Here is a 7,298-nt window from a genome sequence, read left to right as displayed (position 1 = left end):
TGCTGCTTGCTTTCCTACCCACCCAAACTGCCTACCTCCCAGGGCTACCACGGGATGCAGCCTCTAGCAGATGGAAAACTAAGGATTTAGGGAGAGGGGGAAAAAAAGAAAAAAAAAAAGGAGCCTTTCTATGCAGTCCTTAGGCAGCACAGTGCAGTGCCTTGCAGGATCCTGAAATTCAAACCTCTTGTTCTGCTGCTTGCAGCGTCTGTTGTGCTCACAAATTTAGGCACATGAGGCGGTTTGTCGCAGCCCGAGCAGGGCACTGGGCAGGAGGCTGCAGGGACAGGGGGCTGCCAGCCCCCCTGCCCACCCACCCACCGTTCCTCCTCGTTTAACCCCTCGCTGTGGGCAAGTGTGATAACCCAGCGGTCTGTGGGCCTGATCCTGCCAGCACAGGCTGCTTGCAAAATGTTTCGGGATAGGACCCAGCAGTGTTTGCTGTGAGGAGGACTAATCACTACCCTCGGTCGCCTTCAAACAATGTCTGGGTAAACAGGCTGACCTTCAGGGCATTTTGCAAGGTCCATAAAGGTGGAGAGGGGGAAGTAAGTCCAGCATCTGTCCTGGAGCCGAGCCTCCCCCTGCCCAGCCCCACCAGCCGCAGTATCCCGAGGAAGAGGGGAGGGAAACTGCCGGCTGAGATCGTCTGCTTGTTTTATTCACAGCAGCCGGTGTCCTGCAAGGGTTTTTTTGCCAGAGAGCTTTAAAAAATGATTTAAATATAAATTGCTTAGGGAAAAAAAATAATAAAAATTACAAATAATCAGGAAACTTTACAGCCAAGTGCAGCAGCCATTGGCTCTCCTGGCACTAGGGTTTGCACTGGGTGACAACCATCCCCTGGGGCGAGCCAGCACTTCTGGGCTCTCATTGCCTTAATCAGCAAAGCTGTTCGTTGGCTATGGTGGCTTGTGGGGCCATGACAACACCTTTATCAGTCCCTGCTTTTCCCTTTGCAGCCCTCTGAGCTCCATGGGGTTGTTTTAAAACAATGACTCAGCACCACTCCCCTCCTCCCCCCCAAAGAAAACCGTCTTTCTCGCTGGTGGTTTTGCCAGCTTTTGTCACAGAACAAATGTTTATGATCAAGTTGAACTTCTCCAGAAGGGCTTTCTAGCAGAAGTGCTGACGGATGGTGGACACAGCTATCTCTACAGTGCACTGAGGTTGGCCATCCGTACGGGTGTGACGTGCCAATGGCATGGCAGGATCCTTCCTAACCTTCAACCCACTGCATCACCTGGCTTGATTAGGGGCTTTCTTGAGCTTGTTTACTAGTTGTGAGAATCATTTACATCTTCAGTAACGTCTGAGTCATCCACCGTCCTCCATCTGCATACAAAACTCACGACAGCAGCTGGAGTTGTATAGCTCCAGTCCTTGATCTTGCTATCCGAGCCTCCCTAAAACGTGCCAAATTTACAGCCACAGAGATACACAAATGACCCCACCACGCTGCTGTGAGTGCAGCCCCCACAGTAATCAGGCCAGTTTCCTTTGACTGCTGGAATAATTGGTCAAATTCATACAATCGCCCAAATAAATACAGCCACACATCTGATCTGCTGATGCCAGACCCTGTTGTCCTTTGCTGCTGTGTGAGCAGCGCGTGCCCAGACCCGAGCTGCAGGCAGGCTGCCTGCACTCCTGCCTGGGATCCTGGGGTGCAGCTGACTCCCCTCACTGCTTGCTCCACTTCTGCTCAGCTTGCAGTTGCACTGGCCGAGCGCAGCCCCTCGTGCAGTAGGGCTGGGCAGCTATTTCTCCCTCCTACAGCACTGGCACAAGTCACTTTGAAGCCAGCCTGCCTGGGCTGCAGGAGCAGGCAGGGACGGTATGTCCAGGCCAGGCTAATTCCAGCACTACTCTTTAGAGAGTTTTTTGTTTCGGCTGCAAGATTCTTCAAGGCAGAGTTTCTTGCTGAATTTGGTCTCTTTTCTCCCTTCCCTTAAGCGAAGGGATTAACTTATCTAAAGGACTTTTCTTTCCCCTTACGGACACTCTCAGCACTCGTGCGTCGTGGAGCCTCAACTGTGCCAGCAACTTTGCATGATCACAATTTGTTCAGGCAAAATTGAGCTTTTGCTGATTTATTTTGTTCCAGATGCCTAACAAACAAGCCATAACAAAGCACAGCTTTATTAATATAACTGCATAGCCTGTCAGAAAATCCCAGTCATGACTGATGGAGACAAGGTGCCGAAAGCCCCACCGAGACAGGGCGTTTAGGGGATACCAGAAACCCAGCCGGACACAGCAAGACCTGCCTGCAATGCTTACAAGAGCACAAGAAGCACAAACATTTGGTTTAGGAGGAAAAAAACAAACAACGTTGCAGCAAGTCTGGGAGGGCTTTCCTTCTGTGTTAGGGTTAGCAGTTTGTTTCCAAGTTTTAAGCGCCATTTCAAAAGCCAACCAGGCAGGCTAGGGGCAGCACCAGAGTCCAAAGATACTAATGCAAATAGCTTGTTTCCCTGTCTCTGCAGACCCCCACACTTTAGCTCAGTGGGGCCTGCACTAGTCCAGGGGCCACCAACACACCTGCCAGGGAACACAATGCGTTATGTGCAGGGCACAGTTAAATCAGAGCACTTCCCCAGCAGGGTGCAGCCCAACAAATAAGCGAACAGGACACATTCCATTGTGGGCTTTTTTTTTTTGCTGTGGACATGGGTATGGAGCTGTTAATCCTTCGGACATTTGCATTGTGATAATACTCTGGAATACAGGCAATTTATTAACCCTCTGTTGCCCAGAGCAGACATTTTCACCACCACCCTCTTCCACAGCTGGAGGCTCCTGTAGAAGTGGAGGGAAGCAGCAGCTTGCTCTCACCTTGCAGGCTGCTGCCAGGCCCCAGGGAATGCATTAGGCAGCATTCAGAAAGGCTGGGCATTTCCCTAGCACCTCTTATCTGAGGATCCAGAAGCACTTAGAGGAATTTTACTTCATTGCCTCTACCAGCTCAGATAGGGTCATTAATATAATTTCCAAGATGAAGGATAGAGTCCCAGAACAGCCCAGTGAATTTACCTACATCATAAGCCAAGTCAGCAACAGCACCTTATCTCCTCATCCTCTCCCCACCCCACATTTCTGGGAATGTCTCTATAGAGCCATGCACAAAAAGAGAAGAGGGTGGAAAGAGCTTGGAAACCCTCCTCAGAAAGGCGGCCTGTGCCACCAGCTGGAGGCAGGAACCTGGCAGCAAGGATGCAGGCTGCTGCAGTTAGCATGGCACTATGCACTGTTGGCAATGCTCTTGCAGCCAACTCTACATGCAAGGCAGTGCCAGCCAACCAAGACAACTTGCTCTGACAGCAATAAGATGCTAAGTGCCTCAGTGAGCTTTGGCAATTCCTACTGATGGGAGGAAAAAAACCCCAAATCACATTCCAGGCTTCAAAGCAGCATGCACCACTACAAAATCACCCAGTGCTGGAACTCAGGGGTTAGTGCCCAACTGCAAGGTTTAAATCAAGAATTAAAGTTTATTATAACCTGTGACTCAGCCCTTGCTGGAGGTCAGTGATCCATTTGTGAGTGTGCGCCTGGAAGCGCTGCTCAGGCAGCCCAGGGCTGTGCACAGCCCAAAGTTTTTGGAGGCAGGCAACTTGCTCTCTTGCCCAGTAATAGCCCTGTGCTCTGGGTCACCAGTTGGCTGCTGCTGTTTATCTTCCAGTGATTAATGGTTGCTCTAGGTTCCTGCTGCAATTCCATTAAGATTAGAGACTTAAAGCTGCACGGAGATGTTTAGCAGTGGGTGACCCTGATCTCTCGATAGTTGTATTTTTATAGTCTTAAGGGAACAAAGATTAACTCTTGTCTTGCATGTCTTTTTTGCTTTCTAGCTGCAGGGAAGAGCCCTTTGCAGGCAGCACTCAGACAGCCTGACTTACAGATTGCCATGTGATTCATGAGCCATGCAGGCTGAGGCACCCAAAATCCCAACCTGCAGGCACTCTGATGGCACCATACCCTGAAAAAAGGCATGGATGCAGAGAAAAAAATACACTCTTCCAGGAGGGCAAGGGCACAGCCTCAGCTTCCCCTTTGACATGGGACAGAGGAAGAGGCAAGGGCCACTCCACCTTAGCTCCTGGGGACTGAGATGTAGAAGCCTATCACCTTCCTGAAAATGTAGTCAAATAGAGTTCCAAATGTTTATCTCTGCTCAAGTAAGTCAGCATACAGGGAACACAAGCATGAGAGGAATGAAGCAATCAGCCAGACTCCATTGGAAATCTAGTTACTCCTATACGTTTGACTTCTGGGATCAATGAAGCAGGAGGAGATAGCTCTGACCCCAAGACATGTAGTGAAACATACATTCACCTCAGGGGATGGAAGAAAGAAAAGACACAACCCTGTCATCTGATTGCAGAGCATCTTTCAGCCTGAGGGATAATCCCAAACCCTTTGTGAAGATCAGCAATCCCAAGCAGAGGCTGCAGCTATTGTGGCCCTGGCTGGAGGCACAGGCAGTGGGGCAAACTCACAGGGCTGTGGGGCTCTGCTGATCTGCCTGAGGGGGCCCAGCTAGCTGGGCTTTCCTGCTACCTGTGGGTTGCCATTGGTCTATGTGCAGCTATCTAGAGACCCCAAGTATCAGGTCCCTGCTGAAGCAACCCTGCATGCCCATGGGAAGCCAAATGACATCAAAACAACCCAAGAGACAGCTTTTTCCCCCTACTGATCAATCTGCCCAAGTGGGTCCAGCAGGTAGCCTGCTCTCTGACTAGCACAGGGAGTTGAGCAGCACACACAGTTGTCAATCTGAAGGCAGCTCTCAGCAGGCAACACCCACATCACAAAAGCCATCACTATAATTAGCCTGACTTGGCTTACAGTCAGCCTTTATGTTTCCTTCCCACCCCTCCAAAAAAAACAAGCAGAGGCATCTTTGCTCCCCGGGTGATGGAGCAGTGTGTTACTGAGAACCAGGAGAGAGGTCACTGGGACCCTTGCTTGCTCTTTTTGGATAAACAAGGTTGCCCTCCTTGTGTGGGAGTCTCTTCCTCTTTCTGCCCCAATGGCCCTGAAACAGAAATAGAAAAGGGGTGAATTTGAAAGGAGGAAAAAACTGGACTTAGAGCTCCTCTCTTCCTCCTGCCCTCCACAGTCTCTGTGGGGCCAGGACAGCAGCTCCCTGTCTGGCTGGAGGGACCTGCAAAGGCAGCTGCTGGCATTGTCACACAGAAGCCAGGGAGAGAAGGCACACAGGTGGTGACTGGAAGAAAAGGTGTGTTTGTTACAGATTTGGGAACCTCTCTTGGAAGCAGTTACATACATCAATAGAAGGAGTTACAGGTGCTGGAGCAAGCTAGGAGCTGGGGCTAGTTTTACAAAAAGGAATCCTCTGAACAAGCCTGACTGCATGGTGCTAGTGCAGGAGCTGTCCCTAAAGAAACTGTGCTTTTATGTTAAAAGAAAGTGAGATTGAAGACTCAGATGAAGGTGATACATTTGATTTTGTCTAAAGACGTTTCTGAGGTGCCAATTTCAGTAACTCCCTGAGACCAGGCAAACAACTTAGTAGAAATGCCATGAAGGTTTAACGTTGACTTTCTTAATGTCTCTGCTACAGCGAGATCTAGCAAACATAGAAGAAAGCTCCTTTAATTAAATCCAAAAGGGCTATATAATCTAGAATAATACCTACAGCCTTTTGTGTCAGCAGTATGGAGTTGCTTTTGGGTAAACATATTTGGGACAGCACATGAGCTCTGTACCATTGCAGACTTTTCCTGTGGTCCTCCATAACTGTGCTGAGTGGGTTCCCCTCCCTTTGCTTTTGTGTCTTTGTGACCTACTCAGAGCTGAAGCAGCCTTCCTTGATGCCACCACACAGGGCACATACCATAGGTATGTAATAACATATATACATACAAAAATCTCCTCTGAAATCCTCCTAGTTTTACATTCAAAAAACAAACTTGTTCTGAGCCACAAATCCCATTTTCAACTCGAATATGGGCCACACTTTAAAGCCAGTTTTAATCTCAATGCCCACTGCATCTGAGGCAGGCCAAGCATGCTATGTTGTGCCCAGCAGCTTGGATCAACTTCATGACCGCTGCTCTTGTGTGGTTCAGGATGGGGCATGAATTTTCAATACCAGGACTAAGTTCTCCTGAGGTTTGTGCCTTGTGTTGTTATTTACACCTATGGAACCAGCTGTAAAATACTTACCATCCTGATTTTACCATCTCTGCCCTAGTTTACATAGATTAAAGCAATGCAAGATGTGCAAAAAGAGTCTCAAAGCAATCAGAACCCTGCACAGAAGGACACTCTCCTTCAGTTACAGCAAGGCAGGAGTACGAATTCCTCCTTAAATCTGGTCTAGTACAGAGTCAAGCCCTAGAAGAGAGGAAATTGTGCTTGACAGATGCAATCATATGCAAATGGCTGTAGAAGAAGGGAAATTATCATCTACAAACATTGGGCAGAAATTCCATCTGCCGCCTCCTCAAGAAGGGCTCTTAATAAATTCTGAGACAGCAAAGTGACACACATCTTAATCAAGACTTAATCCATGGAATTAATTCACTGCGCGTTTCTGCATAATTCTGAGAGTAATGCTAAAAGCCATGGCAATATCAGCAGCAGATGGACTCCCCCTACTCCATGCAAAGGTATTAAAGATAACACAGCCCCCATCACATCACTTCGTGTACATACACATGGCAAAAAAGCAACAGGGCTGTGCCCTGCTGCTGTCAGGAGCTTATGCAGCCTGCAGACATCAAAGGTCAGGCTTGCCTTGAGGGAGAAATGGAAACCAGCCTCATGGCAAAGACGGAGCCCCTGTCACTTCTCTCCCACAGGAGAGGAGAAGCCCGGAGCAAGGCAAAGGTCAGGGAAACCAGCACCAGGTCTCTTTGTTAGATGCTGCTTTTGGCAAGCACTGACTGAGGCCAGTGTTGAGGCAGATCTGTCAGCTCCCAGGAAAGACTGGAGATCGAAGTTAGGCAGAGGAGAGAGCTGAAGGAGGACTACAGAGCAAGGAAAGCTGCTGGGGGTTTTCTGAGCAAGATCTACAGAAATCGGGCATATAACCATTTGAAGTGGCTCCCTGCACTGTCACCACAGCCTGGGAAGCATGCTGCAGGTATGGGGCCGAGCCTTGCCAGGGGCCCTGGTGGCAGCCCTGCTGAAATTGACAGGAGGTTTTAGACAGCTCTGAAAATACATTCTTAGTCACTGTCATCCACCTCCAAAGGAGGTGCAACAGCTATGTGATTAATCTCTTGTTTACATGTCTAAATGCTAGCACAGTCCAGACAAAATAC

The sequence above is a fragment of the Chaetura pelagica genome, unplaced genomic scaffold, assembly GCF_000747805.2.
Source record: "Chaetura pelagica isolate M959 unplaced genomic scaffold, ChaPel_1.0 scaffold166, whole genome shotgun sequence".
NCBI classification, from domain to species: Eukaryota; Metazoa; Chordata; class Aves; order Apodiformes; family Apodidae; genus Chaetura; species Chaetura pelagica.
This window is presented reverse-complemented; position numbering follows the sequence as displayed.